We start from the raw sequence: 26,778 nt of genomic DNA, 5'->3' as shown, positions 1-26,778 counted from the left end.
TCTTTCTTCCTTCCGCTCTCTCTCCCACCCTCGCTTCACCCCATGCCCACTTTGGCCTACTTAGGACTGATAAATCAGAGAATGTTCCAGAAAAACGAATAAATACTGAAATACACAGTTGTAGAACAACTGTGTACAGATGTTTTAATCCTTTAATGACATGTAATATCACCTATTTCTATGATGGATCAGGTGTTGGGAGCATGGTACTGGCAATGCTACGGTTGTGAGTTAAATTTCCAGGATGGATTCAGTGTGTGTGTGTGTGTGTGTGTGTGTGTGTGTGTGTGTGTGTGTGTGTGTGTGTGTGTGTGTGTGTGTGTGTGTGTGTGTGTGTGTGTGTGCAACTGTAGTTCAGTAGTGTCTGCTGAATGACCATATTCTTACGATGTAATACCCTCTTTATAAGCTCTTGTGTTAGAAAGACTACAGTCAGTAAATAAGAGGAATACAGGTATATTTTGATCTCTCTCTCTCTCTCTCTCTCTCCCTCTACCTTTCTCACTCCATCCCTCCCTCTATCCCACTCTCTTTCTCCATCCCTCCCATTGTTTTCCTTTCTCTCGCTTTCCCTTCCTCTCCATCCTTCTTCTTCCTTCTTCTCCTTCCTCACCATCTCTCTCCTTTCGTCTCCACTTGTTCCCCTCTCTCTCTCTTTTCCTTTCTTCTTCTCTTTCTCTCTCTGCCTGCAGCTAGTTAGTGGCCTAGATAGTGATCATTGCAGAAGGTTAGTTACCGTAGTCAAAGAAACAAAACTATGGTAGTATGGAATCAAGGGAATACACACACACATGCAGCAAATATAGCTGTTGCATATTTATTGAATTAGAATGCTCCCTATACACCATACAGTATAATGCTGTTGATGCTTTTCAGTGTGTTGTGAATATGAATGTGACTGAACTGAGTACTGTATTTCTCAGTGGTAAGAAATGGTTGCAAAGAATGCCAAAATGGAACTCCTTAAAGGGCTGCTTTAAGTATCACAAATGCAGGATAGAGTCCATTGCAATGTTAATATACATTCAAAAGTGTTGAGATTTCCAAAGGTGTGTGTTCACTCAAAAAGAAAAGAGGTGGGAACAACAAATCTAGACCAGGGGTTATTTTTCAGCCTGGCACCAAAATGAGAAATTCTGTGTTTTCCTGGGACCCAAATGAGAAATTCTGTGTTTTCCTGGGACCCAAGCTTATGAAAACACGCAACTACTGTATATGTAAATATTGGTACATTTCATTGCCCTTATGCCTAAAACAAATGCAATATAGAGAAAAACAAAGAACAATGAAATTCAATTGTCACGCCCTGGCCATAGAGAGGGTTTTGTTCTCTATTTTGGTTAGGCCAGGGTGTGACTAGGGTGGGCATTCTACGTCCTTTTTTCTATGTTTTGTATTTCTTTGTTTTGGCCGGGTATGGTTCTCAATCAGGGACAGCTGTATATCGTTGTCTCTGATTGGGAGCCATACTTAGGCAGCCTGTTTTCCTTTGGGTTTTGTGGGTGGTTCATTTCTGTTTAGTGTTGCTAACCTGACAGGACTGTTTGGCTGTCGGTGTTTGTTTCTTTGTTTATGTGTTCTCAGTACAATAAATACATGATGAGCACTCAACACGCTGTGCCTTGGTCTACTCCCTGCAACAGCCGTTGCATAAATACCCATATAGATAGCTATTCATGTTTATTTCTCCCCATAAAAAAATCTGCCTAGGTTGGAACTGTTGCTGTTAAAATACAATAAATCATTTTCATTCTGAACTGGAATAAACTGATTGATCACATCACACAGATGCATAACAGAACACCGTTTCTTATAGTGAAACCCTAGTAACAGTACAGATGAAAAATGATCAGGCCTACTGTACATCTTACTGTATAAAGTATTGTTGAAAAGTCTAGGTTGGAACTGTAGCTGTTAAAATACAATAAATATGTTTTATTTTGTACTGCAATAAACTGATTGCTCAAATCACACAGGTTCAAGTTTTCAACAAGCATGTCTATTCTGGGCTCAGGTGTAACACTGAGGTCATGCTCAGCATTCAGTCTGTTTCTGTACTTGTTTTTTAAGTATGCCAGAGTTGAGAACCCTGACTCGCATAGGTAAATGGTGCCAAACTGGATCAGAACATCTACTGCTGTCACGTCCTGACCATAGAAATCTTTTATTTTCTATGGTAGAGTAGGTCAGGGCGTGACTGGGGGGTTGTTCTAGTTTATATTTTCTATGTGGGGTTCTAGGTTCATTTTTCTATGTTGGTGATTTGTATGATTCCCAATTAGAGGCAGCTGGTTATCGTTGTCTCTAATTGGGGATCATACTTAAGTAGCATTTTTCCACCTGTGGGTTATGGGATATTCTTTATGTTTTGAGTAGTGCATGTTGCACCTCTGTAGTCACGGTTCGTTGTTAGTTTATTGTTTATTTGTTTTTTGTCTTTGCTTAGTTTAAATTTCTAATAAATAATGTGGAACTCAACATTCGCTGCGCCTTGGTCCAACCATCATAATTACGACGAACGTGACAGAATATCCCATCAAACCAGGACCAAGCAACGGGTTCACCAGGTCGAAGGACAACCCTACGTTTTTTTTGGGGGGGGCACATGGAGCTAGCGACTGAGCAGAGGAAGGAGCCAGAGACTGTCAGGGAGGCAATGGCGAAGTTGGGAGAGAGTGAAATGAGAGAGATGTTGTGCAAGTGTGTTCTGCTCAACATCCGGCCAGAGGATCCGGTTAGCAGTCTGGTGCAACCTGGTGCAACCTCCTGGCCTCAAGGGCGCCTCTCCAGTCCAGTACGTCATGTGCCTGCTCCTCGCACTCTCCCAGAAGTGCGTGTTCCCAGTCAGGTACGTCCTGTACCTGCTCCCCGCACTCGCCCTGAAGTGCGTGTCGCTAGTCTGGTGCCTCCTGTGCCGGCTATACGCACCAGGTCTCCAGTGCGCCTTCACAGCCCAGTACATCCTGTGTACGTCCTGCACTTGCCGTGCGAAGGTGGTCTTCTGTCCAGGACACGTTGTACCAGCTCTACGCTCCAGATCTCCAGTGCGCCTTCATAGCCCAGTGCGTCCTGTTCCAGCTCCACGCACCAGGCCTCCAGTGCGCCTTTCCAGTCCAGAGCTTCCGGAGACAGTACCCAGTCCAGAGCTTCCGGCGACAGTACCCAGTCCAGAGCTTCCGGCGACAGTTTCCAGTCCAGAGCTTCCGGCGACAGTTTCCAGTCCAGAGCTTCCGGCGACAGTTTCCAGTCCAGAGCTTCCGGCGATGTTTCACAGTCCGGAACCTCCAACGACGTTTCACAGTCCGGAACCTCCAGAGACGGGCTACAGTCCGGAACCTCCTGAGACGGCCTACAGTCCGGAACCTCCTGAGACGGTCCACGGTCCGGAACCTCCTGAGACGGTCAACGGTCCGGAACCTCCAGCTCCATGGTCGGAGCGTTCCCCTGCGCCGATGCCCAGTCTAAGCACGGCGTCCAGTCCAGCTCCAAGGCCAGAGTCTTCTTCTGCGTTGGTACCCAGTCCAGGCACAACGTCCAGTCCCGCTCCATGGTGGGAGCTTTCCCCTGCGCCGATGTCCAGTCCTGACACGGCGTCTAGCCTGGGTCCATGGCTGGATCCGCGGGATGAGCGGGTTCTTCGGCCCGCACCAGAGCCACCCCCAAAAAGGGTGAATCCACGAGTGGAGCGGGTTCTTCGTCCCGCACCAGAGCCACCCCCGATGCTGGAGGATCCGCGGGATGAGTGGGTATTTCGTCCCGCACCAGAGCCGCCACCGAACGCTGGTTGACTTGACAAACAAGGCAAACTGGCAACAGACAAACAGAGAACACAGGTATAAGTACCCAGGGGATAATGGGAAAGATGGGCGACACCTGCAGGGGGTGGAGACAAGCACAAGGACAGGTGAAACAAATCAGGGTGTGACAAGGTTGTTGTTTGAAAGAGAAACTCACATCTACTACTATGAGAGATAGTACTCCCTTATTTCTGCTTATCATCCATCACCTGTTATAAAATGACAACAATCCCTTGCTAGCTGACTTACTCTTCCACTGTCGAAGCACTGTTTCCTGAAGCATTCTGCCTGTTCTGAAAGAACTCCCTGGGTTTTCCATCAAGCTGTGTATGTTTGGTCAGGATGTGTCATTTGATTAATTTGTTCGTTTTGAGAGACTCATGACTTAGCACTTCCCCACACAAAACACATTGAGGGCGCTCATCATTATTTCTCAAAGTTTGTATGAAACCTCATCACTGTATTTGTGCTTCATGACGATTGAGCTCAGTCAGAACTTGTGGCTAGCTTGAGTCCATTCGATGACAGTGGTGAGTGATGGCGAGTGGGAATGACAAGTCAGTGGCTGACAGGTTATCATCTGCTGCTGAACAACAGTGCTGCAGTGATCTTCAAGAAAACCACAGAAAAAAGATTAGGTAAACCGCGAAGCACACGAGCATCTCACTCTCCCAATCGCGCAGCAGCCAAACTGAGCAGAGACCGCTGCTAAGCAGAGAGCGCACTGAACAGTGAGCGCAGTTTCACTTGGCCAAATCAATTCCAGTAATGAATGAAATAATTATATATTTACTCTGACACGTTGCTACCCACCATTAACCGGTACGCGACCCATTTTGTGTTGCGACCCAAGAAAGGCTGATCTAGACCAATGACATCTTTCCAAACTATTTTTGAGTGAACGAGGACAGAAACTTGACTATGTAAACAACACAGCCAAACAGGTAGAATAAAGGAGAAAGATAGAGTGATGGAAAGGAAAGAGCAGAAGTGACAGAGAGACAGAGTGAAAGGAATGTGGAGGAAAGGTTGACAGGCAGAAATGTCAACATCTGGTGAAGGAAATACCAGAGGACTGAGAAAGAGAGGCAGAGAAGAGTGCAGCTTGGGAAGGTCACTGAAGGACAGAATATAGTGTCAAAAGAAAAGTAAATGAAAAGAGGATGAGGAGAGAGAGAGGGAGAGAGGGTAAGAGAGAAAGAGAGAGAGATGGCCCAGATCGGGGCTAACCCTAGCCTATTCCGATGCCACACATGGCACACATATCCCCAAAATCCTCCCAGAATCATCTAGGGACCAATGTCCTTCAACCGCGGCTCTCCTCAGAGAATGTCATTAATCACGCTGTCACAATTAGAATAGAGAGAGAGAGACAGGGAGAAGAGAAATACAGGGAGTGAGGGACACAGAGAGAGAGAGAGGGAGCAACAGGGACAAAGAGAGAGAGGGAGAATCAGGGACAGAGAGGGAGAGAGAGGGAGCATCAGGGACAAAGAGGGAGAGAGAGGGAGCATCAGGGACAAAGAGAGAGAGAGAGGGATCATCAGGGACAGAGAGAAAGGGAGAATCAGAGAGAGAGAGAGAGAGAGAGAGAGAGAGGGAGCATCAGGGACAAAGAGAGAGAGGGATCATCAGGGACAGAGAGAGGGATCATCAGGGACAGAGAGAGAGGGATCATCAGGGACAGAGAGAGAGGGATCATCAGGGACAGAGAGAGAGGGATCTTCAGGGACAGAGAGAGAGAGGGATCATCAGGGACAGAGAGAGAGTGATCATCAGGGACAGAGAGAGAGGAATCATCAGGGACAGAGAGAGAGAGAGAGGGATCATCAGGGACAGGGAGAAAGGGAGAATCAGAGAGAGTGAGAGCGAGAGAGAGAACATTAGTGACAAAGAGAGAGAGGGAGCATCGTGGACAGAGAGAGAGAGCATCATGGACAGAGAGAGAGAGCATCATGGACAGAGAGAGGGAGCATCGTGGACAGAGAGAGAGGGAGCATCGTGGATAGAGAGAGAGCATCATGGACAGAGAGAGGGAGCATCATGGACAGAGAGAGGGAGCATCGTGGACAGAGAGAGAGGGAGCATCGTGGACAGAGAGAGAGCATCATGGACAGAGAGAGGGAGCATCATGGACAGAGAGAGAGGGAGCATCATGGACAGAGAGAGAGAGCATCATGGACGGAGAGAGAGAGAGCATCATGGACAGAGAGACAGAGAGCGAGAGAGAGCATCATAGACAGAGAGAGAGAGCATCATGGACATAGAGAGAGAGCATCATGGACAGAGAGAGAGAGAGCATCATGGACAGAGAGAGGGAGAGAGCATCATGGACAGAGAGAGAGAGCATCATGGACAGAGAGAGAGAGCATCATGAACAGAGAGAGAGAGAGAGAGCATCATGGACAGAGAGACAGAGAGCGAGAGAGAGCATCATGGACAGAGAGAGAGAGCATCATGGACATAGAGAGAGAGCATCATGGACAGAGAGAGAGAGAGCATCATGGACAGAGAGAGGGAGAGAGCATCATGGACAGAGAGAGAGAGCATCATGGACAGAGAGAGAGAGCGAGAGGGAGCATCATGGACAGAGAGAGAAAGCATCATGGACAGAGAGAGAGAGCATCATGGATAGAGAGAGGGAGCATCGTGGACAGAGAGAGAGAGCATCATGGACAGAGAGAGAGCGAGAGGGAGCATCATGGACAGAGCGAGAGAGCATCATGGACAGAGAGAGAGCATCATGGACAGCGAGAGAGAGCATCGTGGACAGAGAGAGGGAGAATCATGAACAGAGAGAGAGGGAGCATCATGGACAGAGAGAGAGAGAGAGCATCATGGACAGAGAGAGAGAGAGAGCATCATGGACAAAGAGAGAGCATCATGGACAGAGAGAGAGAGCATCATGGACAGAGAGAGAGAGCATCATGGACAGAGAGAGGGAGCATCGTGGACAGAGAGAGAGAGCATCATGGACAGAGAGAGAGAGAGAGAGGGAGCATCATGGACAGAGAGAGAGAGCATCATGGACAGAGAGAGAGAGCATCATGGACAGAGAGAGGGAGCATCGTGGACAGAGAGAGAGAGCATCATGGACAGAGAGAGAGCGAGAGGGAGCATCATGGACAGAGAGAGAGAGCATCATGGACAGAGAGAGAGAGCATCATGGACAGAGAGAGAGAGCATCATGGACAGAGAGAGAGAGCGAGAGGGAGCATCATGGACAGAGAGAGAGAGCATCATGGACAGAGAGAGAGAGCATCATGGACAGAGAGAGGGAGCATCGTGGACAGAGAGAGAGAGCATCATGGACAGAGAGAGAGAGCATCATGGACAGAGAGAGAGAGTGAGAGGGAGCATCATGGACAGAGAGAGAGAGCATCATGGACAGAGAGAGAGCATCATGGACAGAGAGAGAGAGCATCGTGGACAGAGAGAGGGAGCATCATGAACAGAGAGAGGGAGCATCATGGACAGAGAGAGAGAGAGAGAGCATCATGGACAGAGAGAGAGAGCATCATGGACAGAGGGAGAGGGAGCATCATGGACAGAGAGAGAGAGCATCATGGACAGAGAGAGAGAGCATCATGGACAGAGAGAGAGAGCATCATGGACAGAGAGAGAGAGCATCATGGACAGAGAGAGGGAGCATCATGAACAGAGAGAGAGGGAGCATCATGGACAGAGAGAGAGAGAGAGCATCATGGACAGAGAGAAAGAGAGAGAGAGCATCATGGACAGAGAGAGAGAGCATCATGGACAGAGGGAGAGGGAGCATCATGGACAGAGAGAGAGAGCATCATGGACAGAGAGAGAGAGCATCATGGACAGAGAGAGAGAGCATCATGGACAGAGAGAGAGAGCATCATGGACAGAGAGAGGGTTCAGGAGTGTGTGTGTAAGAGAGGCTGAGGAGAAACAGTAGTTATCATAGTAGATAGAAGTTCATATTATCAGAGCTGTAGCTCCGCCCACCGGTGAAGTGGAGCAGAACAGCGTGCGTGTGTTCCCTGATTGTATTCCATGTATTCATTCCGTGCATTCAGAGTGTGTGTGCCATATGTTTTTGCGTATGTGGTCTTACGTCCATGTCTCTGCGTTGTTCTAATGAACCTGGGGTTATTTTTGACCTTGGTCGTGTTGTGGTATTGAGCGTATAGCTGGGGGCTGGATGAGCAGCATTGCCTGGGCTCCATCTCTAGTCAGTCAGACAGTAATACACCATATCCATTATTATTACTGACTCACTTGCTGCCCTCACATCTCAGCTACAGCACTCTGTCTGCATCCAAACATACTGTAGGTTCATTCTCACAGCTACTTTCCATTTACAGCCCTTTGGGGCGAATCCTACTTCCACCTTGGTCAAATTTAAGTTGCACTTAACTACCATTAACATCAATACATGACTAAGTGAACATTTGACTTAAGTAGAAGTTAGGATTTTATTATCGCCGAATGTCAGTGGTTATACATTGGTTTCTTAAAGATTCTTTGAAATTGTCAGATCTATACTGTCAGTCGTGATGGAGCTGAAATGACTTGAGAGATGTATAAGTTGTTAGTGGTTTATAAATGCCTGGTAGATTAAGTAATGTAGATGTGCTATCTATCAAGGCACAAGGCGAGACCCAAATGCAGACACAGGAGGTAGATGGTTGGAGTCTTGTTTATTAATCCAAAGAGGTTTGCAAGAGAATGGTTGTGGACATGCAAAATGTCAAAACCAGATCAGGGTCCAGGAGGTACAGAATGGCAGACAGGCTCGTGGTCAAGGCAGGCAGAATAGTCAGGCAGGCGGGTACAAAGTCCAGAAACAGGCAAGGGTCAAAACCAGGAGGACTAGAAAAAGGAGAATGCAAAAAGCAGGAGAACGGGAAAAGCGCTGGTTGACTTGGAAACATACCAGACGAACTGGCACAGAGAGACAGGAAACACAGGGATAAATACACTGGGGAAAATAAGTGACACTTGGAGGGGGTGGAGACAATCACAAGTACAGGTGGAACAGATCAGGGCATGACACTATCTTTTTATAAAGTACTTCATGTTTCATAGAGGAATGTGATTCAAGTATCAAATATGGAGAGATGAAGACAGAAACCTTGAGGCACTTAATCCATTCTCTGTGTGTGTGTGTGTGTGTGTGTGTGTGTGTGTGTGTGTGTGTGTGTGTGTGTGTGTGTGTGTGTGTGTGTGTGTGCGTGTGCGTGTGTGTGTGCGCATGCTCACTTCTGTTTTTCATCAACTTCACACCATCTGCTTTGTATTGAATACATTGAACAGCGGCAGAATAGCGAAGAACTGTTCCAACTCTTTTGAGCTGAATATATGATTGTCTAAACCAGCTACTTGGGCATCCATGGTGTCATTGAATGTTATTTTTGTTCTAATGCCTTGTGAACTGAATCAAGCGCTATAGCTGCAGAATTAAACTGCTGAGGTAGGATAGAGAAGATGGCTGTAGGTACCCTGAACTTCTCCCTGGCCAACAATAGTCTGGTCCCTCAAGGTTTATTCCTTTCCTTTTACTTTCCTGACATTTTGTTGATGGTTTTGACCCATGTTGCTGGTTTGCACTTGCTATCTTGAGATATGCACGTCACTCATGACTTTTGCCAAAATCCCACAGTGACCTTACGTACATATCCGAATGAAAAGACATGGAATACAGGCAACATCTGCACTTTCAAGGAGCAGGACACTTATAATCGGGACACTTATAAGAAATCCTGCTATAACCTCTGACGAGCCATTAAACAGGCAAAGTGTCAATACAGGACTAAGATCGAATCCTACAACGCCGGATCTGGCGCTTGTCGGAGGTGGCAGGGCTTGCACACTACCATAGATTACAAAGGGAAACCCAGCCACGAGCTGTCCAGTGACGCGGGCAAACCAGATGAGCTAAATGCCTTCTATATCATGCTTTGAGACAAGAAACACTGAACCATGCATGAGAGCACCAGCAGTTCTGGATGATCTCACTCTCCGTAGCCGATGGAAAACCTTTAAACAGGTTAACATTCACAAGGCCACGGGCCAGATGGATGACGAGGATGCATACTCAGAGTATGCGCTGTCCAGCAGGCGGGTGTCTTCACTGACATTTTCAACCTCTCCCTGACCCAGTCTGTAATACTTACATGTCAAGCAGACCACCATTGTCCCTGTGCCCAAGAATGCCAAGGTAACCTGTCTAAATGACTATAGCCCCATAGCACTCACATCTGTATCCATGAAATGCTTTGAAAGGCTGGTCATGGCTCACATCAACACCATCATCCCAGACACTGTGGGATCTCTCTCTCCAACTCTCTCTCCTCTCCAATTCGCATACCGCCCCAACAGATCCACAGATGATGCAATCTCTAATGCACTCTACACTGCCCTCCTCCACCTGGATAAGAGGAACAGCTATGTGAGAATGCTGTTTGTTGACTACAGCTTAGCATTCAACACCATAATGCCCTCCAAGCTCATCACTAAGCTCACGACCCTATGACTGAACACCTCCCTCTGCAACTGGATCCTGGAATTCCTGACGAGCCGCCCCCAGGTATTGAGGGTAGGCAACAATACATCCGCCATGCTCACCCTCAACACGAGGGCCCCTCTGGGGTGAGTGTTTATTCCCTTCCTGTACTCCATTTTCACCCACGACTGCGTGAACGCGCACGAACACCATCATTAAGTTTGCTGACGACACAATGGTGGTAGGCCTGATCGCAGACGATGATGAGACCACCTGTAGAGAGGAGGTCAGTCACCTGGCAATGTCAAATCAAATCAAATTTTATTGGTCACCTACTGTACACGTGATTTGCAGATGTTATTGCGGGTGTAGCAAAATGCTTGTGCTACTAGCTCCGACAGTGCAGTAATATCTAACATCTAACAAATTACACAACATATACCCAATACACACAAATCTAAGTAGGAATGAATTGAGATTATATACATATGGACGATGTCAGAGTGGAACGGACTAAGATACAGTAGAATAGTATAGAATACAGTATATACATATGAGATGAGTAATGCAAGTTAAGTAAACATTATTAAGTGAATGAGATACCGTAGAAAAGTATTGAAAACAGTATATACACATGAGATGAGTAATGCCAGATATATAAACATTATTAAAGTGACTAGTGTTCCATTCCTTAAAGTGGCCAGTGATTTCTAGTCTATGCCTATAGGCAGCAGCATCTAATGTGCTGGTGTTGGCTGTTTAATAATCTGATGGCCTTGAGACAGAAGCTGTTTTTCAGTCTCTCGGTCCCAGCTTTGATGCGCCTGTACTGACCTCTCCTTCTGGATGATATCGGGGTGAAAAGGCAGTGACTCGGGTGGTTGATGTCCTTGATGATCTTTTTGGCCTTGGAGGGCAGGTAGTTTGCCCCCGGTGATGCGTTGGGCACAACGTACTACCCTCTGTAGAGCCCTGCGGTTGCGGGCGGTGCAGTTGCCGTACCAGGCGGTGATACAGCCCAACAGGATGCTTTCAATTGGGCATCTGTAAAAGTTTGTAAGGGTTTTCGGTGATTTCAAATTTCTTTAGCCTCCTGAGGTTGAAGAGGCTCTGTTGCGCCTTCTTCACCACACTGTCTGTGTGGGTGGTCCATTTCGGTTTGTCAGGGATCTGTATGTCAAGGACAACAACCTCTCCCTCCACGTCAGCAAGATAAAGGAGCTGATCGTGGATTACAGGAAATGGAGGGCTGAGCACAACCTCATCCACATCGACAGGGCTGTAGTGGAGTGGGTCGAGAGCTTCAAGTTCCTCGGTGTCAACATCACTAAAGAATTAACATAGTCCACAGTCAAATCACATTAAAGTTTATTTGTCATGTGCGCCGAATACAACAGGTGTAGACCTTACAGTGAAATGCTTACTTACAGGCTCTAACCAATAGTGCAAAAAAGGTGTTAGGTGAACAATAGGTAAGTAAAGAAATAAAACAGTAAAAAGACAGGCTATATACAATAGCGAGGCTATAAAAGTAGCGAGGCTACATACAGACACCGGTTAGTCAGGCTGATTGAGGTAGTATGTACATGTAGATATGGTTAAAGTGACTATGCATATATGATGAACAGAGAGTAGCAGTAGTGTAAAAGAGGAGTTGGTGGGTGGCGGGACACAATGCAGATAGCCCCGTTAGCCAATGTGCGGGGGCACTGGTTGGTCGGACCAATTGAGGTAGTATGTACATGAATGTATAGTTAAAGTGACTATGCATATATGATAAACAGAGAGTAGCAGCAGCGTAAAAGAGGGGTTGGGGGGGGGCACACAATGCAAATAGTCCGGGTAGCCATTTGATTACCTGTTCAGGAGTCTTATGACTTGGGGGTAAAAACTGTTGAGAAGCCTTTTTGTCCTAGACTTGGCACTCCGGTACCGCTTGCCATGCGGTAGCAGAGAGAACAGTCTAGGACTGGGGTGGCTGGGGTCTTTGACAATTTTTAGGGCCTTCCTCTGACACTGCCTGGTGTAGAGGTCCTGGATGGCAGGCAGCTTAGCCCCAGTGATGTACTAGGCCGTACGCACTACCCTCTGAAGTGCCTTGCGGTCAGAAGCCGGGCAATTACCATACCAGGCAGTGATGCAACCAGTCAGGATGCTCTCGATGTTGCAGCTGTAGAACCTTTTGAGGATCTCAGGACCCATGCCAAATCTTTTTAGTTTTTTATGTTTAATACATTTGCAAAAAATTCCAAAATCCTATTTTTGCTTCGTCATTATGGGATATTGTGTGTAGATTGATGAGAAAAAAATCTATTGAATCCATTTTAGAATGCTGTAGCTTAACAAAATGTGGGAAAAGCGAATAATTTCTGAATGCATAGTCCACTGCTGCTACTGTTTATATATCCTCTTGCCTAGTCACTTTATCCCTACCTATATGTACATTTGTCAAATCAAATCACATTTTATTTGTCACATGCGCCGAATACAACAGACCTTACCGTGAAATGCTTACTTACAAGCCCTTAACCAACAATGCAGTTCCCTAAAGTAAAACATTATATTAAAAGTAACACAAAATTCCATTCCAATATCGAGGCTATATACAGGGGGTACCAGTACCGAATCAATGTGCGGGGTAACAGGTTAGTCGAGGTAATTTGTACATGTAGGTAGGGGTAAAGTGACTATGCATAGTCACTTTAAATAATAAAATAGCAGCAGTGTAAAAACAAATGGGGGGGGGGGGGTCAATGTCAATAGTCTGGGTGGCTATTTGATTAATTGTTCAGCTGTCTTATAGCTTGGGGGTAGAAGCTGTTAAGAAGCCTTTTGGACCCAGACTTGGCACTCCGGTACCGCTTGCCGTGCGGTAGCAGAGAGAACAGTCTATGACTTGGGTGATATTGCCTAATATAGGTCCTGGATGGCAGGAAGCTTGGTTCCAGTGATGTATTGGGCCGTACACACTACCCTCACGGTCAGATGCCGAGCAGTTGCCATACCAGGCAGTGATGCAATCGGTCAGGATGCTCTCGATGGTGCAGCTGTAGAACTTTTTGAGGATCTGGGGACCCTTGACAAATATTTTCTCCTGTCTCCTGAGGGGGAAAAGGTGTTGCTGTGCCCTCTTGACAACTGTCTTGGTGTGTTTGGACCATGATAGTTTGTTGTTAATATGGGCACCAAGGAACTTGGAACTCTCGACCCGCTCCACTACAGCCCCATCGATGTTAATGTGGGCCTGTTCGGCCCTCCTTTTCCTGTAGACCACGATTATCTCCTTTGTCTTGCTCACATTGAGGGAGAGGTTGTTGTCCTGGCACCACACTGCCAGGTCTCTGACCTCCTCCCTATAGGCTGTCTCATCGTTGTCAGTGATCAGGCCTACCATGTTGTGTCATCAGCAAACTTAATGGTGGTGTTGGAGTCGTGCTTGGTCACACAGTCGTGGGTGAACAGGAGGTACAGGAGGGGACTAAGCACGCACCCCTGAGCACGCACCCTTGAGGATCAGCGTTGCAGATGTGTTGTTGCCTACTCTTACCACCTGGGGGCGGCCCGTCAGGAAGTCCAGGATCCAGTTGCAGAGGGAGGTGTTTAGTCCCTCCCAGGGTCCTTAGCTTAGTGATGAGCTTTGTAGGCACTATGGTGTTGAACGCTGAGCTGTAATTACCTCGTATTCTGGCTCATGGACTCGGTACTGGTAACCTGTATATAGCCAAGTTATCGTTACTCAATGTGTATTTATTCCTTGTGTTATTATTTTTATATTTTTCTCTCTGCATTGTTGGGAAGGGCCCATAAGTAAGCATTTCACTGTTAGTCTCCATCTGTTGTTTACAAAGCATGTGATAAATATTTTTTATTTTATTTTATTTGATGTCAATGTGAGATTTGTGTGAAAATTCAACATATGCCTATCCCAACGTAGCATTCAGCTCCTAGTTATCAGTGCATTGTCTACGCCCATAATGCTAGCATACACTACAGTCTAGACTTGCTCACATTTTATGGTGTGTTTCAGAAAACCCCTGAGTGCTTGTAGATGCCTCATAATGGAATGATTTTACAGTGTGTCAGCACAGCTGACAGAGACAGAGGGGGGAGAGAGGAAGAAGTAGAGAGGGTGAGGGAGAGGAGAGAAAAAGACTGAGGGAGAATTAATAACCAGCACACATCAGCAACAAAATACTTCAACTGACAGACAGATTTGAGAGATGGAGAGAAAGAGAGAGCGAGACAGTCAGTCAGACAGACATACAAGCAGACATATGGAGGGAGAGGAGAGGAGAGGAGAGGAGAGGAGAGGAGAGGAGAGGAGAGGAGAGGAGAGGAGAGGAGAGGAGAGGAGAGGAGAGGAGAGGAGAGGAGAGGAGAGGAGAGGAGAGGAGAGGAGAGGAGAGGAGAGGAGAGGAGAAGAGAGGAGAGGAGAGGAGACGAGACGAGACAGACATGGAGAGGGAGACGGAGAGGAGAGGGAGATAGACAGAGAGGATATGGAGAGGAGAGGGAGGGCGATAGACAGGATATGGAGAGGAGAGGGAGATAGACAGAGAGGATTTGGAGAGGAGAGGGAGGGCGATAGACAGAGGATATGGAGAGGAGAGGGAGATAGATAGGTGTTGAGTGATAAGAGTGAAGGAGGACAGGGAAATTAGATAATGTGGTGTCATGACTGTCCTGCTCGGCTCAGGTTACCAATGACCACAATCCTGCAGAGAGATTTCATCCCCACCAGAGGAGAAGGGATCTTAGGCAACAGACTAAAATCCTTTGCCCTCTCACTATGGAGAACCAGCCTCAGAACATTAAACATGCAATAAAGGGACTTTGGAACAATGGTTTCCGTCAGCCACAATGACGATAGATGGAATATGAAAATGAATGTCATTTTTGTCTGGTTATTAAAGGTTAAAGGACGATGTTATTACGGAAACATTGTAACTTTAATAGTTTTCCTAGTATATGCTTGATGTTTATACATTGTACGTTGTGTGGAAAATGTCCAAATCAAAGAGAATGTTTTGGTAAAGATGAAATGTGATGTTAGTTGTCTAAAATAGGATTGGAGTTAAATCTAAACCTTCAGCCTCTTAACTTGGTACGCCCAGAGAATTGCCCTAAAGGCGGTTACGCCCACTTCTGACCCGAGGGTATAAGACATGTGAGTTAATAATTAACATATCAGACTAAGTGACCCGAGCTGCAGCTAAGGTCTGAGTAGTCAACAAACCCAAAACGCAACACAAGGTTGAAGACAAAGAAATCTATTTCTACCCAAGCTACGGATGAATAGCTGTGTCTAAGCGGGTGAATTCAAGCCGGAACACCTGGCCTGGTGGAGGCCCCCATCGAATCGTGGTATCTACGCTGTTTCATTCCTACGCTGTGAGCTCTGAGCTACAGAGCTGTCTGTCCTCAGAAGACCCCTTTCAGAGCAATGGCGAGGAATCAGACCACTAAGCCAAAAGGACACTGACATCGTGAGGACAACTAGAGAGTTGCGCCGGAGAAGTGTGTCATTGAGAAGCCTAAACGACCCACGCGGGACGCCCCATCTGAGACCTCCAACACTTAATTACATCATTATATTCTGACCCATAAGAGCGGCAGTTCGGGGCAAGGCTAGGGTTTAAATAAGCATAGCTGACAAATGAACCCAAATGCATATTTCTCTCGTGAACTTTCTCTTTTTCTATCTCTTTTAAATCCCCATTTTGGGTAACACGCGCCATAGTGTGTTGGCCCGTTATACTAAGTTCTAATCAATAGCCTAGACTGTGTTTTGTGTATGTGTATCTTTTATCATCATTTTAGCTTTCTAGTAAATAAATAATCAACTAAAATTGGTGTGGTAAACTCATTGGTGGGACCCGGGTCTGTGCAGATTCCCGGATTATGCGACGTTGGTGGGACCCGGGTCTGTGCAGATTCCTGGATTATGCGATGTTGGTGGGACCCGGGTCTGTGCAGATTCCCAGATTATGCGACGTTCAGAATGAGACTGTAGAGGAAACTGATTCATTAGCGACTGTTGTAAAATCGATATTCTGATATTCTTTGAGTTCATTTGGGAAATAGAAACTCAATAAAACTATTTTTCCCATGGTGCCCCAGGGTAATGAGTTAATAATTGCTTGATTCATTTAATCACGCAGTTAGAAACCTTTAATCATTCGATGAGCAACAGTCGTCACATTAACTAATACAACGTCACGACAGTGGTGAGTGGTGAAGAGCCAGGAATGGGGAGTGCAAAAAGAGCGAGGAGGAGCAGAGATGGAAAGGGAGAGAGAGAGAGAAAAACAAGATTGTGTGTGTGTGTGTGTGTGTGTGTGTGTGTGTGTGTGTGTGTGTGTGTGTGTGTGTGTGTGTGTGTGTGTGTGTGTGTGTGTGTGTGTGTGTGTGTGTGTGTGTGTGTGTGTGTGTGCTGTGTGCCTGTGAGATGCTGTGGCAGGGTGTTTTTAAAGTGATCTTAGTTAAATTATGACAAATGACCTGCATTCCCCCACACACACCCTTCTGTCCACTCCCCCACTACATAAACAAGCCTTGGAGAACCTGTCAACATCTCAGCACAGCTCTGTGAGTGTGTGGTGGTAGAGTCACTGTAGAGAGCAACGGCCTTATTGGCAAACTGCTGCTGCTATCTGCCTCCACATAACACATTAGTGTTCTACAGCAGACCTCAGCATCTCTGACTCAACCTAGTGCGTTAATTCCTTCTTGTGTCTGTGCGTGTGTGTGTTTGTGTGGACTGTGTACACATGCATGCATGTACAGCATGTGCAGCGTGCGTACCCATGAAATGCATGTATGCGTGTATTATTTTGTGTGTGCGCAGGCACAGTACAGCAAAACCTCAGCCCCGTGACTCACCCCAGATTCTCATTAGCATGCTGGTCAGTGAGCATAGCAAGAGGAAGAAGAGAGGGAGGGAGAGGGGGATGACTCTTTTCTACAGCTTCCCTCTCTCCCTCTATCTGTTTTTCTCTCGCTCTTCCCCTTTACCATGGTAGACTTTACTATCCCATGGGGAAATTGATTTTGCAAGCAGGATGAACATACAACATGACATAAACTGCAAAATATAGAGACAGTCGAAAGACAATTTATCTATCTCTCTTTCTCCCTCTCGCTTTCTCCCTCTCGCTTTCTCCCTCTCCCTCTCTTTCTCTCACTCTCTGTCTCTCTCTTTCTTTCTTTATCTGTCTTACTCTCTCTGTCTTTGTCTTTCTCTCTCTCTCCTCTTTCGCACACTTGCTCCGTCTCACTCCTACTATCTCTCTTCATTTCTCTGTTTCCTTCCTCTCTTCTCTTGTAGGAGAGCCACACTCCTTTTTCATGCAAAGCGCATCTGAGGCAAACACAGACCTTGCTCTTCCAATGAAAAATGGTTGAGGCAAATAGACTTTCTCTCCTCGTTCCTCTTTCTCAGAGCCAAAGCTCTCCTCTGTATGGGGGTCAGTACTTCAAAGCTAAACCCACCTGTTGGCTTAGACTGCAATGTTTCCCCTCACACACACACACACACACACACACACACACACACACACACACACACACACACACACACACACACACACACACACACACACACACACACACACACACACACACACACACACACACACACACACACACACACACTCTCTATCTGTCTGTCTATCTTAAAGAAAGACGCCGGAGGAGATAGCCGACGTTCTGCAGGCTCCTGACCAATTGTGCTATTTTGTGTGTTTTTTGCGCTGTTTTAATTTTTTGGTGTTCATAATGTTTCCGCCATCGTTTTCTAGGACCAAAAAGAGATTCTGGACATCAGAACAGCGATTACTCACCTCGAACTGGACAAGGATTTTTTTTTAAATTAATGAGTCGGACGCAAAGAATATACTGCTCTTCCTGTACCAGGCCCAAATCCCCGTCATTCGTATGAAGAGGAGACACTGTCACAGAGGTCGAAGAGCCGGATGCCTGGCGAAACTGTGTCAGTGAGTGGATAATCCGCCTTTCCCCTTAGTTTTACTGGCGAACGTGCAATCACTGGAGAGTAAACTAGATGAGCTCCGTTCGGGACTATCCTACCAACGGGACATTAAAAACTGTAATGTCTTATGTTTCACTGAGTCGTGGCTGAACGACGACATGGATAATATACATTTGGCTGGGTTTTCCATCGGCAATAAGATGAGCACAAGCTTTGTCAACAACAGCTTGTGCTCAATCACTAATATTAAGGACATTTGAGTTAGAATACTTCATGATAAGCTGTAGACCACACTATTTACCTAGAGAGTTTTCATCTCCATTCTTCATTGCTGTTCATTTACCACCACAAACCGATGCTGGCACTAAGACCGCACTCATTGAGTGGTATAAGGCCATAAGCAAACAAGAAAATGCTCATCCAGAGGTGGCGCTCCTAGTGGCCGGAGCCTTTAATGCAGGAAAACTGAAATCCGTTTGAGCTAATTCCTACCAACATGTGCAACTAGAGGAAAATAAATGAAATCACCTTTTCTCCACACACAGAGACATGTACAAAGCTCTGCCTCCCCCTCCATTTGGCATATCTGACCATAACGCTATCCTCCTGATTCCTGCTTACAAGCAAAAACTCAAACAGGAAGTACCTTTGGCACACTTAATACGGTCAGATCCGATGAAGCAGATGCTAAGCTACAGGACTGTTTCGCTAGCACATACTGGAATATGTTCCGGGATTCATCTGATGGCATTGAGGAGTTTACCACATCAGTCATCGGCTTTATTAACAAGTGCATCGACAATGTTGTCCCCACAGTGACCATATGCATATATCCCAAGGCTAGAGCTGCCGCTTTCAACGAGCGGGACACTAATCCGGGCTCTTTTACGCCCTCCGACGAACCATGAAACAGGCAAAGCGTCAATACAGGACTAAGATTGTATCCTACTACACTGGCTTTGACACTCGTTGAATGTGGCAGGGCTTGCAAACTATCACGGATTACAAAGGGAATCTCAGCTGCGTGCTGCCCAGTGGCGTGAGGCTACCAGACAAGCTAAATGCTTTCTATGCTCGCTTCGAGGCAAGCAACACTGAACCATGCATGAGAGAACCAGCTGTTCCGGACGACTGTGTGATCACGCTCTCTGTAGCCGATGTGAGTAAAACCTTTAAACAGGTTAACATTCACAACTTGGTATGGCAACTGCTCGACATCCGACCGCAAGACGCTACAGAGGGTAGTGCTTACGGCGCAGTACATCACTGGGGCCAAGAATGAAAAAAAGCTGTGGAACTGGCTTTGAGTTGAATTTGAGGGACATACAGTAGGCTATGAGCCCTTCAGCTGTTTTTATAGACGTTGCTAATATCTATTAGTTAATACAAAACAACAAACCAGAATGCTGTTACGGCCTCTCTCTCTCCTTCCTCTCTTCTTCCTCTCTCTCTCTCTCTCTCTCTCTCTCTCTCTCTCTCTCTCTCTCTCTCTCTCTCTCAAATCCCTGCAAGTTAGTTTCTCTGATTCATCCAGAGGGCCCAGAACCAAACTGTCATAGAGGATTGGCTGTGGGTGTACAGAGTGATGCAGAGAGAAGAACTGTAGACCTCTTGTAGTTGACCTGAGATGGAGGAATGTTAGGGAGTTTGAGTGAATGTTCTCTCTACTATGAGGGTGGATCCATGGGTCGTTTGGGAGGACAGGGGAGCTCTCTACTCTCTGCTCCACGAACATACTGTTTGCACTTTCAACGGTGGTACAGCTACAAATGGGGACTTGGTTTCTGATATATGTCTTCTCACAGACCTTTTGCGTGTGTCTGTTGGTGTTTCTGTCTGTATATGAACAGATAAAGTATTAACTCAGCCGAGTTGTCTGCTCTTGCCCTGTACTGTGTGTGTTGAGGTGAAAAAGCTTACAGGCCTACAGTCACCTGTCTAGAGAAATGGGAAACGGGATATCCTGTCCTGAAGTCTCCCAGGTTAGATGGACCAATATGGTTTACTATGACTTACATACAGCATTTTAGTGCATTGAATTAACTCTCCAAAGGTGATGGATCAGGGTAAGTTTCTATCAATAGCAACAGTGTTGTAGTGTGATGTAATGCAATAACCAAGGAAATACTCATAAGTAGAACATATTCCGAAATGAAGAGAATTTCAGTACCTCTTTCTCTCTCTCTCTCTCTCTCTCTCTCTCTCTCTCTCTCTCTCTCTCTCTCTCTCTCTCTCCATTCTCTCTCTCTCTCTCTCTCTCTCTCTCTCTCTCTCTCTCTCTCCATTTCTCTCTCTCCCTCCCTCTTCCACCTCTCCCTATTTCTCTCTCTCTCTTGTGCGCTCTCTCTCACTCTCTTTATCTCTCTCTCCCTCTTCCCTCTCTCTCTCTCTCTCTCTCTCTCCCTCTTCCCCCTCTTCCCTCTCTCTCTCTCTCCCTCTTCCCTCTTTCTCTCTCTCTCTCTCTCTCTCTCGTGCGCTCTCTGTCTCTCTTTTTCTCTCTCTCGCCCTCTCTCTCTCTTTTTCACTCTCTCTCTCTCTCTCTCTCTCTCTCTCTCTCTCTCTCTCCTCTGGTTGCTCCACTCTTCTCTGCTGCAGCAGGTTTCTTTACCTCTGGGCTTCGCCAGAAGAATTCCTCGATGTTACGAGACGCTGCTACTGCAATTATTCTTCTAGAATATGCATGGTTTACACATGAATAATAGACACCGCCCGCATTGTGTAAGGGGGGAGAACGCATAGCCACATAGGGGCTCACACACACGTACATAGGCGGTTGGTGCCTTTTGAGAAGTGTAACTCGGTCACCAAAGTTTAACATTCTGTCATAAAGAGCACATGTTCAACTTTATAAAAAACATGTTTTTTAAGTGCCTACCTAAGTGCTAAATAACATAACATGGTGAACCATAGCAGGGTTAACTATTGGCAATTGAACTAGTGGCAATTGAATGCAAACGTTTCTAGCCTTTCTATCTAGGAGTAACAGGGTTGACATGTTATTTCTAGCCTTTCTATCTAGGAGTAACAGGGTTGACGTGTTGTTTCTAGCCTTTCTATCTAGGAGTAACAGGGTTGATGTGTTATTTCTAGTCTTTCTATCTAGGAGTAACAGGGTTGACGTGTTATTTCTAGTCTTTCTATCTAGGAGTAACAGGGTTGACGTGTTATTTCTAGTCTTTCTATCTGGGAGTAACAGGGTTGACGTGTTATTTCTAGTCTTTCTATCTGGGAGTAACAGGGTTGACGTGTTATTTCTAGTCTTTCTATCTGGGAGTAACAGGGTTGACGTGTTATTTCTAGTCTTTCTATCTAGGAGTAACAGGGTTGACGTGTTATTTCTAGTCTTTCTATCTAGGAGTAACAGGGTTGATGTGTTATGCTCGACCCGCTCAGTTTCCATCACTAAACATGTTCAATGTTTCTTTAGAATAAAATATTTAAAAAGGAATAGTTTCACCATATTAAAACGAGAGTTCAGTTCACGTAACAGGGTTGACCTTAAGATGTGGGACAGACGTAAATGAAATCAATATTGATCTCCAGAAATGACATTGGCAAAGCAACAAAATAACTAGGGCTTTACAATGATGGTGAAACTTGGAGAATCTTCCTAGAAGTGACAAAGGGTGGACTAGGACCAAGAAGCATGGAGAGGCAGCCTTTAGTTATTATGCCCCCAGCCGTAGCAAATCCAAATAACTTCACATATCTTCATTGTAAAGGGTTTAAACACTGTTTCCCATGCTTGTTCAATGAACCATAAACAATTAATGAACCTGCACCTGTGGAACGGTCGTTAAGACACTAACAGCTTACAGACAGTAGGCAATTAAGGTCACAGTTATGAAAGCTACACTAAAGAGGCCTTTCTACTGACTCTGAAAAACACCAAAAGAAAGATGCCCAGGATCCCTGCTCATCTGCTGAACGTGCCTTAGGCATGCTGCAAGGAGGCATGAGGACTGCAGATGTGGCCAGGGCAATAAATTGCAATGTCCGTACTGTGAGACACCTAAGACAGCGCTACAGGAAGACAGGACGGAGAGCTGATCGTCCTCACAGTGACAGACCACGTGTAGCAACACCTGCACAGAATTGGTACATCCGAACATCACACCTGCGGGACAGGTACAGGATGGAAACAACAACTGCCCGAGTTACACCAGGAACGCACAATCCTTCCATCAGTGCTCAGACTGTCCTCAATAGGTTGAGAGAGGCTGGAATGAGGGCTTGTAGGCCTGTTGTAAGGCAGGTCCTCACCAGACATCACCGGCAACAACGACGCCTATGGGCACAAACCCACCGCTGCTGGGCCAGACAGGACTGGCAAAAAGTGCTCTTCACTGACGAGTCGTGGAAGACATCCTCCTCCCTCATGTGGTACCCTTCCTGCAGGCTCATCCTGACATGACCCTCCAGCATGACAATGCCACCAGCCATACTGCTCGTTCTGTGCGTGATTTCCTGCAAGACAGGAATGTCAGTGTTCTGCCATGGCCAGGACTGGCAAAAAGTGCTCTTCACTGATGAGTCGTGGAAGACATCCTCCTCCCTCATGTGGTACCCTTCCTGCAGGCTCATCCTGACATGACCCTCCAGCATGACAATGCCACCAGCCATACTGCTCGTTCTGTGCGTGATTTCCTGCAAGACAGGAATGTCAGTGTTCTGCCATGGCCAGCGAAGACCTCAGATCTCAATCCCATTGAGCACATCTGGGACCTGTTGGATCGGAGGCTGATGGCTAGGGCCATTCCCCCCAGAAATGTCCAGGAACTTGCAGGTTCCTTGGTGGAAGAGTGGGGTAACATCTCACAGCAAGAACTGGCAAATCTGGTTCAGTCCATGAGGAGGAGATGCACTGCAGTACTTAATGCAGCTGGTGGCCACACCAGATACTGACTGTTACTTTTGATTTTGACCCCCCTTTGTTCAGGGACACATTATTCCATTTCGGTTAGTCACATCTCTGTGGAACTTGTTCAGTTTATGTCTCAGTTGTTGAATCTTGTTATGTTCATACAAATATTTACACATGTTAAGTTTGCTGAAATTAAACGCAGTTGACAGTGAGAGGACGTTTCTGTTTTTGCTGAGTTTATTTAAAACAGATCTTAAAACACACCTTTTTAGCTCTGCTTTACCTCAGGGTGCTTTTATCCTCTGATGTTTGTTGTGCAGTACATTGTTCAGATTTTATTTTCATCGTTTTTTTTGTGTATGTTTTTTCCTGTGAAGCGCATTGTGTTGCATTCTTGTTTGAGATATAAATAAAGCTTGGTTTGATTTGATTTCAGGGACATGTCAAAATGCTGAATTTTGGCACTTTAGCAACCCTTTACTCATATTAAAAATCAGTTTGATTGAATTCTCCATCTATATTAAAGGAGACTTCAATAATGAAATATAACAGGCTTTTAAATTCAATTTTGGTGCAGAAGTTCTACTTTGTGGGATGAACCTGGCGCACAGGCGCATATTGCACACACACCCATGACAGCACAGCACAGCACAGTACACACACACACACACACACACACACACACACACACACACACACACACACACACACACACACACACACACACACACACACACACACACACACACACACACACACACACACACACACACACACACACACACCTCTAGTATTTATATGGCTCTTGGCATGCCACTCCAGATGGCACATCCCATCTCAGGTGCTCATGGGAAGAAGAAGGGAAACTGAGAAAAGAGAGCCTGTTTTTTTCCCATATCATCCACTGTGCCTAAAAACTTCATGATTCAAGACAGGAGAGAGATATGATTGTGCCTCAGCACGTGTATCTTCATCAGGGGCAAAATACTTGAATTATAACATGAATATACTGTAGATAACAACCAAGTCCTGTTAGACTCACAGTGCGGTATAATATGATATGCAGTGTTACAGTGAGATTGTGGACTGTAGTGTTTCACAAAGTAGGGAGTGCCTCCTCATAGGCATTGGTGTTAACAGGCATTCATCATCATTGACTAAGTCATAGTTTATTCTGTCCCTCCCTCCCTTCTCTCTGTCTGTCTCTCTCTCTCTCCTCTCCATGTTTTATGCATCACTCTGTTCATCCCATTCTTCTGTGCTGAGGACAGATTGTGCTGTCAACGTTTCCCAACACCTATATATCGTTGCTATGACAGCATAGGAGGAGGGAAGAGAGATGTGTTGATACAGCAGCAACTGTCGGTAACGTATGAAGCTCTTTTTGTTCATGTGTGTGTGTGTGTGTGTGTGTGTGTGTGTGTGTGTGTGTGTGTGTGTGTGTGTGTGTGTGTGTGTGTGTGTGTGTGTGTATGTGTGTGTACTAATGGGATCTGGGTCACACAGCGTCGTCCTCTACGGCCCTCAGAGAACAGAGAATCACATGATGGGAGGGATATGACCTTATTTCCTGTCCTAATCCACAAGTGTCTTGGAATTGAAAATCCACTTTAAGTAAAGTTTACATTGAATTTGATTTGAGTTGATCTAAGTTCAGTCCCACTCATGGATCTAAGAGGAATGGACTGGCGTAAGAACTGTGGTGGAAACCCGTCTTTAACCCATACTTAGACCAAATACCTGTAAATCCATGAGGGTGAGTGAGTGATAGGTGCTAGCTAATCAGAACACAGCTCTGGGGTTCCAGGAGAAGACTCAGTCTGGGGCTACAGGGTATTTACCACTACCTTGATGTTCTGTCTGCTACTCTCCCCCTCACTCTGAACAGTTGGCATCTTGTTTGCTGTTTTACCTGACCATGTGACTAGGTAGAGGTTGTGTTGAGCCCACAGGGTATTTCTCTAGAGTATACTGTCATTCTAAGGTACTTGAGTTTAGTAGCAGGGACTCTAGGGTTGAATAGGGGTCCATAAGGGATTCTGGATTATATTATGCCTAGACTGTGTGTGTGTGTGTGTGTGTGTGTGTGTGTGTGTGTGTGTGTGTGTGTGTGTGTGTGTGTGTGTGTGTGTGTGTGTGTGTGTGTGTGTGTGTTCTGTTCTCTCTTTCCCTCTATCTGACCTAAGCCCTGAGGTTGACGACCCTCATTCACGCCATAGATATCTCTCTGATGGTCAGATGACCCTTGGTTATTCAGTCATTTGGCTCTATATACTCCATGCACACAGACGTACAGTAAATATAGTTCAGTTCTAGTCTTATGAAGTACCAGCAAACTAAGTTCCAGATTTAGTTAGAACACCATGTTCGTTCCAGAGGCTGGTTATCCCCCTGAAGAGCAGGTTGACCAGCCAAAGTGGCTAGCTGCTCAGGCTGGTCACTCGAAATAGACAACCATTCTGGACGTTTGAAAAGGTCCTGAGAACGTGGATATATGCCTTCTTCACAACACAACAATAAAAACTATTGCTGAGCTCTGCCGCGAACTCATGATGCTCGGAGGGAAAGCAGTCTGCTTCTCTGACCACTGCACCATGACAGTTCACAAGGCTCTGGCAAGCCGGGAGAATACTGGATGGAAACAGCACGTTGTTTTGAATTATTTTGTTTTAAGCCTTCACCAAACCATAGCCCTAACCTTAACCACTCTGAATGAAACTTAACCCTTTGAGTTGTTTCTGTTTTAACCCTGTAACCACGAGAAATTAACCCTGTAACCGCGCAGAATGAATGCGTCAGAAATAGACGTTCATCCATAATACATTGAATTTCAAAGTGAAACTATGAGATCTTGTTGAGCTGCTAGTCCCTGGCCCTAACATGGTACTGGCCTCCAGCCTCCATCCCCTGGCTGTTACCCAGCCCCCTGCCTTCAACCATCATCCAGCCCCTGGGCCTGTGGGACCTCACCCAGCATGTGGCTTTAACCCAGACACCGTTGCTCCTTGATCCCCTCCATGGTCAGAGAACTGCATAGAAATAGCATGTCGTTGAAATGTTTGCTCTATCTTCACTTTTTTGCTACTAACACATTTTCCGCTATGCATTTAAATAATGTATTCATGACAGCGATCCTATCATGCAGTGTAGAGACACCATTCCTCCCTGTCCCCTATCATCAGTGTAGGGACACCATTCCTCCCTGTCCCCTATCATCAGTGTAGGGACACCATTCCTCCCTGTCCCCTATCATCAGTGTAGGGACACCATTCCTCCCTCTCCCACATCATCAGTGTAGGGACACCATTCCTCCCTGTCCCCCATCATCAGTGTAGGGACACCATTCCTCCCTGTCCCCTATCATTAGTGTAGGGACACCATTCCTCCCTGTCCCCTATCATCAGTGTAGGGACACCATTCCTCCCTGTCCCCTATCATCAGTGTAGGGACACCATTCCTCCCTGTCCCCTATCATCAGTGTAGGGACACCATTCCTCCCTGTCCCCTATCATCAGTGTAGGGACACCATCCTCCCTGTCCCCTATCATCAGTGTAGGGACACCATTCCTCCCTGTCCCCTATCATCAGTGTAGGGACACCATTCCTCCCTGTCCCCCATCATCAGTGTAGGGACACCATTCCTCCCTGTCCC

The 26,778-nt window shown here is 46.2% G+C and overlaps 1 protein-coding gene across 2 annotated transcripts in view; it reads left to right on the top strand.

Annotated features, from left to right (window-relative positions):
- Positions 1-26,778, top strand: part of LOC106606807 (protein phosphatase 1 regulatory subunit 29) — a 131,076-nt gene that overhangs the window by 81,827 nt on the left and 22,471 nt on the right. Inside the window, exon 1 of one of the 2 annotated variants that reach the window (XM_045720032.1) lies at positions 24,407-24,491. The exons of the other annotated variant lie outside the window; for it this stretch is intronic. The gene's annotated coding sequence lies outside the window, so the exon portion shown is untranslated. Of the gene's footprint in view, positions 1-24,406; positions 24,492-26,778 lie in introns of those variants that run through there. 2 annotated transcript variants of the gene reach the window in all.

Source organism: Salmo salar, chromosome ssa06 (genome assembly GCF_905237065.1).
Source record: "Salmo salar chromosome ssa06, Ssal_v3.1, whole genome shotgun sequence".
NCBI lineage: Eukaryota > Metazoa > Chordata > Actinopteri > Salmoniformes > Salmonidae > Salmo > Salmo salar.
This window is presented reverse-complemented; position numbering and strand designations above follow the sequence as displayed.